Raw genomic sequence first — 15,262 nt, forward strand, 5'->3', positions numbered from 1 at the left:
TGCATCACTCTCACATATTTCAGAAGTGAAAACTTGAGAGAGAAGGAATAGAGAGCCTTCAATTGTTTTACTATTCAGATTAAGCTTCAAAATATTTTAACTGAATGAATGACACATGCAAAAAGGTGTTTCCAGGGAGCATGATGGAGGATTGCAAGTACTTAATTAGGAGTTTGGTGTCCCAAGGCTGCCTTTAGAGTGAGTGGGTAGAAAGAGGTCTTCAGAGGACAGGCAGAGAACGGGCTCCAGTTCTGAAAAAAGCGCATTCTGAAAATGCAGGGAACATTATATTATTATCAAAAAAGGCAAAGAATTTCACTTGCGGCAAAATAGCTTTATGTAAACTTTATAGAATCTGTGGACCCTCCTAAGTATTCCTTGATAGAAAAAATATCTTAAGAAAACTGGAGTTAGCAAATAAGACATCCTTTAAGAACAGTCTGAGTTCTGTTAATCTGATTACAGCAGTATTAATATGCTTATAAAGAGCATAAAGAATGGTCATCTCAGTAGCAGCCGTATGTCAGCGTGATGCCATTTAGGCTACAAATCTTTAGCAGCCTCAGCACTGATGCTTTGTGGTCCCTGCCCCCATATGACAAAAAGTAACGTCAGTTCACTCTTCTCCACATGCTTTTCAAAGACGTGGGATACAAATACAAGAACTTTGCCATACTCGCAATTGAAGTGTTTCCATTATCTGCTGCTAATAATTCAGTTCAACAATGTAGGGCCTGCAGCTTAGGAAATGGAAATTCCTCAAAAGAACTGCCAAATATTAATACAACAGGAGCAGCAGTGGAGTTTGAGCAGCATGCCTGAGCATGCCCTCCTAGAGCCCACAGAAGTGTGTGATCAGACCCCTGCTGTTTCGTGACAGCTGTTGCTCCAGCAGGCTGATACCACCTTGTCTTCCCAAAACCAAAGCACAACTGATACTTCTGGCCTTGTCCAGATCTGTTCACAGCCAACAACGTTGTGAAAGTGCTGCAGTCACAAATGCATTCCTGCTGAGATGCACAGTTCCCAAAACATGAAAACTGCAAATATACTGCAGCAGGTGTAAGACAAGCAATTAAACAAGAAAGTAACAGCCAGATAATGTGATCCAAATGTCATAAAAAAAAAAAAAGAAGTAACAGATCTTAAAGAGATCGATATGTGATTGTATTGAATAAACTGTGCGGCCCTTTAAACACATAATCCTGGAAAAAAAACAGATATAAAATACCTTATTTTTCTTGTTTGCATATATAGCTACCTAACTATATTTAAAATGAAATAAAGATTTAATTCCATGTGGTCCATGCAATTGATTTTATTTCTAGTACCCTACCCTCTATACACCAGCAGGATCTGAAAACATTTTTTTCTGAATAAGACACAAGTATGTGAATTTTAAAACCTGGATGACAATCCACCAAAGTCACAAAAGTAGAATTAAGCGGGAAAATTCTTTTTTAAAATAAATTAAACTTTTTCAAAATTTGAATTACATGCTTCCAAACCTTTAATAAGCATCTATGTATAATATTTTGTGATTGACAAAAATTAGATATTTCAACTTTTACATCGCAGGCTCACAAGATAACAGAATGGTTGAGTTTGGAAGGCACCTCTGGAGGTGCCTTGTCCAAATGCTTTGATCAGGCAGAGCCAACAACAGCCAATTGCCCAGGACCATGCTTTTTTTAATATCTCCAAGGATTAATATCTCCAAGGGTCGAGCCTCCACAGCTTCTCTGGGCAACCTGTGCCAGCGTTCAGGCACCCTCAGAGTAAAACGTCTTTCCTGATACTCAGATGGAAGATCCTGTGTTTATTGTGTCTATTGCCTCTTGTCCTGTCACTGGCCCATGCAGCCCAGGATATCATTAGTCTTTTTTTTGCCACAAGGGCACATTCCTACCTCATGTTCAACCTGGCGCCCACAGGACCCTCAGGTCTTTTTCTGCACACCTGCAGGTGGTTGTCTCCCAGCATATACTGGTGCATGGGCTTGTTACTCCCCAGGTGCAGGACTTTGCACCTTCCCTCACAATACTGAAAAACTTTTCTTGTAAGGTTAGTCACTATTTAAGTAATCTGTATTTAAAACCTCTACTGAGGTAATGAGCTCAGCCTGAAATCCACTTTTGCCATGTTTTGATTTCTCTCTTAACAAGCCAAATAACACACCTGACCTGCCTTGAAAACCGGTGTGTTCCTTGGGAGAAGTTTGGTTATTCTCATCAGGCGTGTTCAGTAGGTACAGAAGACATTCAAACAGTTGTTTTTAAAAGTACCTGATACTGCAGCTTGTTTGCCATTGCATTATAAAAGTAAACCTAATGTAGGTATATTAGATCAGAATAAGCCCACACAGTACTAGAATTTGGATAAAGGTATTTAAATAAGAGGATATTGGAAATGCTTACAAATTTCAGTTATACTTGATCACATTTTATGTGAAACAGGTTTCTCTCCCCATCCACTTCTTGTTTCATTGTACGATTGCAGTTATTTCTCAGGAATTACAAATTACACCACAAGGTGGCTCACTCTCATACGAATTGAGGGATGTCAGGGGTGTTTGCATTTTGTTCAAGGACATAAGCTTTAGCAAAATGCATTCATGTAGAAACACCATGCACTGACATTCATTATTTAGGATGAAATTTATAAAGCGGCACTATTCGTGCTACAAATCACACTGTGTTTTGAAAGTGATACAAATGTTTTGTGGTGATGCTGTCTTAGAAATAAAAATAGCTGAGATGTTAATTTATTAAGAATAAACCCCAAGAATTTCTCTCTCTCTTTCCATATACATATATATGTATATGTATATATACATATACACACACATATGAAAATGTAAAGGTTGGTGTACCTGAATACTTTAAAATAAAAATGGCATTTTAAAATAAAAACCAGTAATGTACTTTATTTTTTTTTAAGTATCTGTTGGTTGTCAAATACTTACTGCTAGAGATTTGATTTTGCCTAACAGAAAATTAATGGCTAAACAATTTTTAAAGGAGTTTTTAAAAAAATTAAAGAGGAAAACAATACTTTACACTCTTCTCCCAAATCCACTAAAGTTGGAAGGTCTTTAGAGCAGACTCCTCATGTTAAGGATGTGTTCAGGGCCCAGTTACAGGTACAAATACATTCATTATTAGCTATGCACAACAGCTATTCCACTTACAACATGTATGCTGTTATGAGGTAATAAATGCAAAGAAGGAAGCATATACAGATTTCACTGAGGAATGTATAACTTCATATTTTCTTATCTCATATAAAAGATGAGGTGAGCACATACCCTTCAGCAATGTAAACAATGTAAATCTGTAACTCAGTCTGCCATGGGATAGCTTGTGCCATTACCCTCTCACTTTCCAAACTGACTTCACCCCTTTACACATTCACTGAACAAATATGGGAACAGAGGTAAGAGCACCCTGAACTTTGAACTGAAATAATACCAAAGACTTTATTATAGTTGGATACTTCTGAATAGTTACAGTATAGAATAAATACTTAAGTATATCACTGGCATCCATTTACTGTTCTTAATTTCTCAAGGGAGTACAACATATGTTCTCTTTCATGATTTAGATGCTAGTTAACGGAACCACGATGAAGACTATTAGTTTTGAATTTAATACTAGTTAATGAATTGTCTGGCATAATCTAGATAATTATATATTTAAGGTTCATAACAGCATTTCCAACATAAAAATCAATGAGTATTGTGTTTGTACTCTTTTTTCTCCAGGCTTTGCAGGCTCTCTGGAATTATGACTCATCTGAATTACTTCAACATAACAACCAACTGCTTTATATTTAAATACATTGCCAATAAAAGAAGCTCAGTAAAAATAAAACAAGAAGAGCATATCTCAGTTCAGCAGGAAACCTTTCACTTTTATACAAATATGGTCAGAGGTAATACAGAAACCATTTTATACCAACACACTGTTTTGAGAAAATACATCTAAAAGCACTTTCAAAAGTGTCCTATCCCTTTTTCAGTAGCTTCAGATTTACTTAAGGTTTCTAAGTACCAAAGAAACCCCATGACTTTTGCTATTGCAAATATATGAGACCAAGTAACTTCATGGAGAGTTTTGAAGCAGTTCCAAAGTAGCTTCTAGGTGAAGCAACAGGGAAAAGGTAATAGTCTTTCCTCTCTCTCCCTTTATCTGTCTTTTCTTCCCAGTATCTTTATATCTCACAGCAAATCTGATCCATCTAGGAGACTAGGACATTCTTGGAGCACTTTGCCCAAAAGTCACAGTACAAGATAACATTGGTTCAAGGCCCACCTGGGCTACTGGTTGTAGCAGTAGTTCAGTGTTTAGGTGAAGTCTTGATGGTATCAGAAGGTCCCCTTCGGAGAGCTCCTTGAATATTGACCTGAGTTGATTTCATGATTGCATTGATTCTTTTATTCCTTAATGAATGCTGCTTTCATTTGAGAGACAATATATTCCAATACCACTGTCTGACATAGAGCTAAATGTATTCTACAGGTTTGTCATCCCTGCTCCCCTTCTAATTATTTCTCTCCTCCAATTAGTATCAACATTTCACACAGCTGCCCCACTTGTGGAACAGTTACATTGTCTTTCAAACTTCTATTACTTCATTTTTACCTACAATACTCATGGCTTGTGCTTTCACTCTGGTTCCCTCTGTGAGGAAATTATGAACCCAGCTTAACATGAAAAACTATCTTCTTTCCTGAGACTCCAGGCAATCACTAAGGATAAGACTAAGAAGAAAATACAGGCACTTACATCCCTTCCTCATCTCTTTCGTTCCTTTACTACCTAATCCTGGAAAAAGTTCAAGCTCGGTTTTCAGTATTAGCACGTTCAAGTTGCCTAAAATCTTCTATAAGCACATTCTTCACTACACATTTTCAAGTCTCAAACGTATGTCTAAGTCCTAGCAGAATTTACAAAATGCATTTATTCCTTCTCTGGTTTTACCTGAGAGATAGAGTTCCTTTGGGATGCCCAAAGGGACTTATGGATAATCTCTGTAAACATATAGAAAATCCTATATACTGTCTTTTTCCTGTCCAAGCTCACATTCTCTACTGAACCTGTACTAGCTCTCATCCAACCATATCACATTCTCTATTATTTAAGAGATGGCTACAGAGTAGTTCCAAGGAACAGACAGATAGTGGTTACTGATCCGTGAACTTTACAAGGTTACATAACATTTTTAAAATTAAAGCATAATATTTGACTTGTAGCAACCAGAGCAACATATCATGTGTGCTTCTTTTGTAATGTGCAAAACTGTCCAAAGCAAAAATATTTTTTCCAACGTGGCAGAAAGTGTGTTTCCCCTTATTTGTTCCATGTCTAAAGGTTTTCTAATTCAGAGTCAAATTTAAGCCCTAGCAAGCACACAAGTCTGACTTGCTGTGTGCTTCTTTAACCCTGCCAGGCTCTACATACATTAGACACAAATTGCATATTCATCATAATTTTGCAGCTCCAGATAGAGCAGATCTATTTGTGGTCACAAAAATTGAGTGTAAAAATTCACAGGTTATGTTTACATACTCATCTTGAACAAAACAGGATAAGAAGTTATTCTGTCATTGATTTTTAGGCAAGGCTCTCTTAGCACAGCATGATCTAATTCTCGTGAAAGCAAGTGATAACATAGCTATTCATCCAGTGGAAAATGATTCTGAGAAGTTGTCCTCTAAAACTTTATTTGCAACTTTCTTAGCTCTGTTGGTGTCTTGCACATGCCTACACAGATGTCCCAGAGCAAGCAGAGCTTTTAGCATCAGTAAAGACAAACTGTGGGCTGTGTACTGTGAGACATCAGCCTTACTGAAGTGACAAAAATGGTTTGTTTATATTCCCAACAGAGCATTTATGTGGTACTTCGGGTGCCTGTGAGTGGTCTAAAATGCAGAAGGATACATTTTCAATAGAAATGTCCACCCACATAACATTTTTACAGAAGTATATGTAAAGTGTGTCCAAAAATCCATGGTTTGCCATTTTACTTAAAAAAAAAAAACAAACCCACAACATATTTTTATTTGTTTGTTTGTTTGTTTTAAAGCAAGCAATGCTGGGTGAAGATGTTTTCAGGCTTGCTTCTGGCCTCTGTTAAAAAGTACAGAAAAGTAGCATGACAAAGTAGACTGACCTTTTGCCCACTATTTAACCCACCAGAGGATGAAAGGCTAACATTTAACTACTGTGTGAAGCCTATCACAAGTTTTAGAGATGAACATCTTTAACAAAAGAACACGGCTTTTATTTGTCTTATTCTTACCTATCAGTATCAGTGACGTGTTTGAACCATGCCAGTATCACAGTATCTAATATGGTTACCTGATCACTCTGAACTGCCATCCTGGGGAAAAAAAACACCTAATGTCACCTCTGAGTGAGAAAACTATGGAGGATATTAAAAACTTACAAATTTTACAAACTATGCATCCCTATCCATCTTAACCTATATAAGTCTCCCATGAAAAAGATATAATCAGTATTCAAAATTGTCTCATCAAAAGTTTAAGATTAGTGAATTCATTCTGATGTTGCAATTTTCTGCACTTAATATCCTTGATACAGTTTTAGTGGCTGGAGTTTCTGTAAGTCTGGTTTGAACAAGACTTTGCTGTCAAGCCTGCTTGGGTAGTTCCCAATAGCCCTATTCTGTGGGTCTGAAGTCAATGAAAAAATATCTACAGAGATCGGATCAGGCTGGCCTACCTGCTTATAAAAGGCAGTGGTTATATATCTCATTGCAGCTGAAACTTTAATTATTACTTTTCCAAAGGAAACTGGATCACCACCTTTGATGTAATCCTTCTGAAAAATTTCAGTCTGCTTCAGACCTTAAACACATGTTCTGAACTCAGGGAGTTAAGCAAATTATGAGTCTTTTCCAGTGTTCAGTTGTTGTGTGCCTGCAAGTTAATCAGCTATTTAAAAAATATTCTGTTCATAAAAATAAAGTGCAGCAGAATCTAAACTGAACTTGAACATCTGAACCAAACTTGAACATCTGTAAAATATGCTTGCCATCTTGCCTTTCTTAATTCTGCTGCAATCCAGTCTTTGCACTACCTGAAGTGGAAATATTTCTACTGACCTCAGCAGCAGCTGGGAGAGGTTTTTAAATAATTTTTCAACTCACGCATGTAATTCAAATAGTTTCAATTACAATATAATATTTTAAATAGTAAAAAAAGGAAAAAAAAAAGGAAATTATTATTTGAGATTGTTAGAAAATAATCACACACACAAAATTCCTTTCATTGTACAGCTCTGAAGCTTCTTTTATCCTCCAATCTCTTTTTAAAAAGTTCTCAGGATACAGGCCTGTGGAAACAGATGATGTATTTTTGTTTGTGCTCTTCATATCCAAACATTAAATAGCATAGAAGTCAGAATAAGGAAACACTTAAAATCCTCTAGCTTTAGACAACAGATTTGAGATCTAGAAATAGTTCACTTAATTTATTTTCATTTATCCTTTTTTAGAGAGGGTCTGTAACTTTTTGCAATGGTTCACGACTTTTGTTCCATTTCCGCTTGAAATTCTGTATTGAAATTTTCTCTATCAGCGTTAAATCCAGCAGAGGACAACAGCTCTTGCCTTTTCATGGATCCCTGTAGATTAATATTCATTTAAATAAATCTTTATTAAATCTTTTGTGGAAGGAAGTGTACTTCAGAATCCGGATATCTTCTCCAAAGAGACATACCAGAGAAGAGAGCAATCTTCAGTGTTGCTTTAAGTCCAAACACATGAACTGTCTCCCTGGAATTTCTGTGCTGATTTTACCTAGATTTTACCTGCTGAAGAACTACTCTTCGGGTTTACTGCACTGTAGCTTGGAGATTTCCTTCTTGATCAGCTCTTCCATAGTCTGTTTCTACTTGATATGTATGAGAACTCCTACCATTTAACTAGAGTACTACACCACTCCATAGATGTATATGGAAATAAGGCAAACTCTTGCTGTCCTTTTCATGGGAGATCAATTGAATCAGAAGAAAAAATGGGTAGAAGAACAACGTGTAGATGCATTTCCGGTTCTTTTGTCCATACAAATAAATCCATAGAATCTAATTATTAATGAGCAGTTAATTTGAAACCGAACCCAACCAGTCAGACTCCATGGCTTCATCTACACAGTTCTGAAGGCCGCAGAACTGAACCAAACCAAAGTGTTTAATTCAACAAGAACATGTAATTATAATAACTCCCTTCTGAAATCAAGGAATGAAATTCACATCTCACTTGTGGAGAAGAACAGTCTAAGAGGCAAAGCTTAGTATTATTTACAGATTTATCAAAAAGCTATGAAATGAATCTCTTCATGTAGCATCCATGACAATGGTTCTAAGAATATTTGGCATGTTTTACAGAAAAAACAAATAATATTTTCTGTTTCTCCAGGATGTCTCCTGTGAAATAATTGGAATTGTAAAAGCATAAGAGAGGATAACTTGAGCCCATTCCAATCTCAAAAAATAACTTTATTGCTGCTTGTTAGAGTTAGGGCCGCATCCATAGCATACATACTAAACAGAGATATTAAATGTCTTCAAGCCTTGCCCCTGTCATTTACTTTCCCTCCAAGGAGTTACAACTCTTGCATATTAGCTGCATACTAGTGATGGTAGGTACAGACTCGGTCTTCACAGGATTCACTGAAAGGATCACAATATCAATAGTTACAATCTTATTTCAAAGGACAAAAGGACAGAGTTAATTTGGGAGGCTGAAGGTAAGCATCTTTCTCACGGTAACCATTCGTTCCTTGACCTTCTCAGTCAGGCTAGGACCTATCTCTTGCAGAACTTTTACAGTCTGAGTAACCCTCAGTGCAAGAAAGAAATGAGGCCTCCTCCTTTCTTTCTTTCCATCCCATGGGGTACTGCTTTTCTTCCTCTCTCTGTCAAATGTTCCTTCCCAGAAACCTAAGTCTCCTGCACACTTCGCTGGCAAGAGGGAATAACCTTATAAACTCATGGAGGGTCTTCCCACAACTAGTGGAGAGGACCGACCATTGCAAAACACTGTCTGACATCTTGAAAAAAGAACCAGCAGGATGAAGCAGGAATACAGTGGGATAAACAATAAATAGGAGGGCTACAATGAGCCAGGCTAGACTGCCCAGGTAAAGACCACTGCTGTAACATACAACAAGACTGTGATAACCCAAATCCTTTGACCACTGTCTCACAATAAAATTTTATAAAGCTCATCCTGCTCTTCATACAGACACACAAAAGAGGCATTAGCTGGCTTAGCTGCCTGGTGAACTAAAGAACATGTGGAGAGTTACTATTCCGTAAGAAACAGATCTGTCTGAATAATTTTCCTATAGCTGTGCAAAACAAAATTTGAACAAAATTCACCTTGATGGTTGTTTATTCTTACATCAAATTAAAATTCAGTTTCATATCAAATTAACAGCTTTATTGGAAACAAAATAAGTAAAATATTTTTAATTAAATCAAGTAGAAGTCTAAATTAAAATTCAACTTCTTATTGGTTTTAGATTCTATGTTTAAAATAGTCCTTAACTGAATGTTCAGTGGTCTAATACCATTTATATGATGTGAATTCACCTATTTATTCACTGTACTTAAAAATTGTATTGTAAGTAAACATAGAATCACGGGGTAATGGGAACTTCTCTAAGAAGGCTCAATTATGTATATTTGGACAGATACTTGTTCAACTTGTTTTTAAATAAATTATTTCAACTACATAGACCACCAAGGCTTTATTCCAGGACTTCACTATTCTTACTCATGGAAGTTTTTCTGAATATCTAATATAACTAGTCCTTTTTGCAATTTAAGGTTGTTCTTTTTTATTCCATTTACAATAAACAAGGAAAACACATTGGTCTCATCTCCTTTGCTAATTGTTGATTTACCACATTCCTTCTCCACACTGTATTCCCCGAGTCTTCTTTAAGACAAAAAAAATCCAATTCACTTATTCCTTCCTCACAGATGATAGTTTCCAGACTTCAAATCACTGTTGCTGTTCTCCTCTATGTACTTCTCAGCCAGTCCTCTGCCTATCTTGGAGAGCAAAAGCCAGAACTGAACAGAGTATTCTAACTATTCTTACTATTGCTGTGCAGAATGGGGGGATCACATCACATGTTTTGGATAGAGAGTTCTGTTTATGTTTTCCTTCTCACAGCAGGGTGCCTCTCTCCATTTGTGTTCAGCACACGAGCCATACTAATCCACAGATTGTCCTCGGTGCACAAATACTAGTTGGCCTCTTGTTTTGATTACTTGAGCAAAACATTTTTCTTACTTCTAGTGTGAAGTGACATGAAAACAATGTAATTTGAATCTATTCCAAGGAACAAGAGGCCCCTTTTAAAATTCCTTCCCCAGCTTCACAAGACCTTTCAAAATGTTTTAAGACTGTCTATGTTAGTAGAGCAGCTGTCCCCATCACTCAATAATAATAATAAAGTATCCCTGTCACAGCCAAGCCACATATTATTCATATGCTGTAATAACAGTGCTTTTAAGGAAGAAAGCATGACGATTTCAAGTAAATATTTATTTGATGCTATTTCTTGCTTTCAGAAAAATGAAAAACAGATTTTTCTATCCTTCCCTTTTCAAGCATGTACACTCACAGGCACAAATTAGGAGGATGCAGGATTCTGTCACTGATAGAGAGCTGTTAAAATACTTCTAGGATATAACTGGTGCCTAGAGAAGACGACTTTCTTTTGATGAATGGAAATTTTTTGTGACATAGGTTGGAATAACATTTTAGGTGTAATTCTCCTAAGTATTTCAGCTGCATGATAACACTATTTTAGAAAAAAAAAAAAAATCTGCAATTGCTGATCAAAGCACTGATACATGTAGGTCCTAGCCTTAAAGCAAGGGACTAAGCTAAAAACTTGATTTTAAGTGTGACATAGAGCATAAGAGAGGGTTACCAAAATGCAGAGCCAGAGTCCAATTAAAAAAATAAACAATTACTCTATTAAATATGAAAATAATGAAAATAATTAGATTGTTCAAGAATTTCATAGGGGTTACAGGTTTGTTTTAAATTAACTATCTTGGTTTACTTTTTGTGAACAATAGCTTTTGAGGATTATATGAGAAATACTGAATAAGCAGATCAATTAAAAAGTTATTAAGGAAAATAACGATTTCTGTGAAATGATTGTGGAGTTTCTATGTTCTGTTACTGTCAAATCAATTATGCAATTTCTCAGGAATTACAAGTCAAGGTAAAAGCAAGCTAATGGACTGGTAGAAGCAATACCTTTGCAGCTGACATTATACAAAAACTGAGAGTAACATTGGGCTGCTCAAAGCATATTCAGCTTTTCCTGAACATGTCCTTCAACTTTTCACTGGCTCAAGAGCCAAACTTAAAGCTTTTAATCTCTGTTTATTAGTGTTACAACTAATAAGGAATTAAAAACAGTTTCTGAAGAATGCCTTTGAAACATCAAACGAAAACAAGTTATTTATACATCATATTACATTATATTTACACATTAGATTTTCCTCTGTTAGCATAAATATTTTGAAAGCTTTTGACATCAAATTGATATACAGTGACAATTCTCAATTTAATGTTTTTCACCCATTCATAACTTAAGATAACTTCTTTTGTAGGCAGTTCGCTCGTAAAAGTTAAGCTATCATTGTATCAGGGATTTCTCCTCAGAATGAGTCTTCTTAAGGTTATGTTATGCATTTCTGAGGCCACACTTGAAAAATTCAGTGAAATTTGCTCTCTCACAGAGGCTACTTCGTCAGCATTCATTTGGGAGGTTAAGAGCTACCTTGCAAGTACATAACAAGAGGAGACAATTTACTGCCACAACACAAGATTTCAGTGACAATCTATAAAAATGATAACATAAAGGTATTATTTGTGACTAGTAATGATTGAGAGAGTCATATCTATTATTAAAAAAACAAAACAAAGCAAAGCAAAAGTTTAGCTTTCCAGACTGCTAGAAAGCTCGCCATCATTGAATAAACGTAACACTGGCACCATCACTTCTCACAGGGAAAGAACAGGAAACACCCGTTTCCAACAAGCAACTGAGAAGTTCTAGCCCACTTTCATGTGAGTATCTAGATACAGTTTCCAGGACAACCCACTGTAAACAAGCCTAACTAACTGAAGTGGCACGACTGACTGCAAATTAGCAATAAAGATATTATGGATTTTTGCTATAGCTTTCATGCTTTGGGGATGTTGAACAGAATATAAACCAGTCTTGCAGCCTGTGTTGCTCAGCATCCACCTCCCTTTGATTAATCAAAGTGGTTCCTATCCCCCTGAATTTTCACCTGGGGAGGATGGAGAATAAGCCAAGCACGACTTTTTTAAATATCATATTCTCATCTGTATAGCACTGGTTTATTCCAAAGACATTTTAGACTTCCCTATTGCAGACCCTTTACATTTCCTCTACATGAGTTTCAGCCATTAGCTAGTAAGGGAAGAAAATATAATCACCTTCTAGTGTTTTTTTACCATATTCCCAAAATTTATACTGATACTATCCCCAAAAGGCAGTGTCCTTTATGGAAAGACAGCTGGATCTGCTGAGAAGAAAAGCCTTTGCAGCACGTGGATTCAGGAAATGTGTAGTACTGCTATGGACAGCTGTGTTTAAAGTTATTTTTCACTGTTCTTAAAGACGTAGTTAAATATTTTGAGGTTTTTGTGTAATTGCAGCAATCTAAAATGTGGTATAATACAGCACAGTAATTTAATATCCCTACAGCTGGGTTTCCAATACTGCAAAGAGTGTACTTACACCCCTTTTCCCTCCTTCTTGTTGCTAAAGACAATATGGTCAGAATCAGTGCTTATATTTAAAGGACATTTTCTCTGAATTGTCAAACTTTTCAGCATGTCAAAAATTATTAAATGGGATTGCCAGTTGTTTCAGAGAGCACATGGGGTAAAAAAGACTTAGATAGTCTTCCAAAATCCTGAAATGTCAGCAAATCCAAATGCTTCCTTTGATGTAATTTCAAACATCTGAAAAACATTATTAACCCAATGGCAAGGATTCCTCTTAAATCACTAATGAGACAAAGAAGATAATAGACCTGATTCTCACTGTCTTTTATCTCATATAATTATTAGCTGTGTAAAATGTGTACTCAAGCAGACGCTAATTTTAAAATTGAAAGGGTGAGCAGTAGGTATTTCCTCTATCAAAAGCAAGCTCTTTGGCATAATTTGACGGCCAGTTTTACATTACCTGACTCACGTTTACTTTGGAATATTTCTTCTGTTAAGCACTTTCTAAAGAAAAGATATTGACTACTAATTGGTGGTCAGTTCTCCTTTCATTTTCCTCTTCCATATCAGCTGCATCTCTGATCGTTAAGTGAGAGTGGGAATACCAGGTTATGTGCCCTCAAGGAAGTACAATAATTAGCAATGAATAATACCTTGAGAATGTCAAGATTTCAAGAAAAGTAATTTGTTCTCTTCACCCGAATTTATTTTTCTAGTAAGGTTTTTGTTTTGTACTTTGGCCCATGCTTAGTGGCTGTCATGGTTTACTAGAGATAATAAATTATGTGACAGGATACTATTTCAGTAATGCTATAACTGCAGTGCGGAAAGAGACATGTTCTGTTGAAAAAGGAATACGGACAGAATGCGTTATAAAGCATAGTAGAAACCATTCCCCCCTTTTTTTTTGTTCCCCAAGGGGTTTGGCATTATTGTATTTACTAATATGTCATCCAAGAGGTTACTGTTATATTTATTTTCCTCTTTTATGTACTTGCAATTGTGTAAATGACTGCAAAAATACAAGGTGATCAAGAAGACGGGTTGGTGGGCTGGTTGTAACCAAAGACAAGTCTGGTAGAAATTCTTCAGCTAAAAAACAGTGAGGATCTTTCTCTAAGGAAATCTCTCTGAGGACAGGAAACTAAAAAACTACTTAGAAATTAATTGTAGATTTACAGCAATGCAACCATTTGCTTTGTGTGGGTTTTTTGTGGGTTTTTTGGGGCTTTTGTTGTTGTTGCTGTGTTTTGTTTTGGTTTGAGTTTTTTATTTTTGTCTTTAAAGCCATAAATAAAAGGGGAGAGTGAAAGAGAAAAAGGCATAACTGAATGTATTTCCATATAAGGGTGAAGCTTCCATAAAACACTTTACACTGAATGTGGAAATTCCCTGGGTGTTTCTGGGCTCCTGTCATGCCAGAGCCATTATCAAATCATAGGCGTATATATTCCTCATAGCAAAAACTGTTTTTAAGAGGTAGATGCAGTTGATTAAGTTAACATTTAACAGCTACTGCCCAGTCAATGCTTTGACTACTTTAGAAGCACAAGGCATAATGCCAGATGAGCATTACCAATACATATGGTCTATCACAGGAACATCTGTAACTCTCCGTTAGTGTGCGGCTGGAAGTTCTGTCTCACATCTTCTAAACACAGCTGTTTGGAAATATGTAAAACAGTTTCCATAAACTTCTCAATGATCTGGTATACTGGAGAAGGGAAGAAATTATATTCATTCAATAATATAACACAGAAAGTCTTAAAATTATTCTGTAAACTGGAAGGTGGTCAGCTAGAAATGCCCAAGGACTTAAAGATGAAAAAAGGATAGTAGTAAAATGCCATGTGTTGCAGGCAAGAAAAAGGAATCCTAGGAAACACCAGCAGATGCACTTTTATTAGGAATAGGTCCCATTCAACATGTTCAAAAACCTAAAACAGATCCAGAGGAGGACTACTTGAATTACAAAAATATGAAATTTGTCTTTCACATGAGAAGGCTCGAAGAGCTTTATTTTTTTAGTCTGATGATAGAAACCGCAAGGATATATGACAGATCTCTGGAAACTGAGCATATCCTTATAATCCTGATGAGGGATAAATACCAAGAACAAAAAAGAACTCTTTAAGCTAAGAAAGAATGCGGGGGAGAGGAAAAAAAAATTAGAGAATAAAATGAGTCATTAGTGTTTTTAGCTTTCTTCTCACAGAAGAAAGTGTTCTAATCTAGAGAGTATCCAAGATTTCAGATAGACTTCCAGTGAAAGCAATAGGGGTAAACGCCTTCAAAAGGAGAACTCCTTTTATGGAACATAACATGATTGCCTACAGTAGAGTGGGATTTCTCTCAATGACTAAGTAACTTCCTTCTAGTCCATTGTTTCCATTACTGTGTGAATATGGATGTGTACACACACATATACATGTCTATGTAG

The 15,262-nt window shown here is 36.2% G+C and overlaps 1 long non-coding RNA gene across 14 annotated transcripts in view; it reads right to left on the minus strand.

The window, feature by feature from the left end:
* Window positions 1-15,262, minus strand: part of LOC110355310 (uncharacterized) — a 64,515-nt gene continuing 49,253 nt past the window's right edge. For all 14 annotated transcript variants that reach the window (XR_010472246.1, XR_010472245.1, XR_010472251.1 and 11 more), the window contains one exon: window positions 1-15,262. This exon is cut by the window's right edge. This is a non-coding gene — a long non-coding RNA (uncharacterized LOC110355310).

The sequence above is a fragment of the Columba livia genome, chromosome 4, assembly GCF_036013475.1.
Source record: "Columba livia isolate bColLiv1 breed racing homer chromosome 4, bColLiv1.pat.W.v2, whole genome shotgun sequence".
NCBI lineage: Eukaryota > Metazoa > Chordata > Aves > Columbiformes > Columbidae > Columba > Columba livia.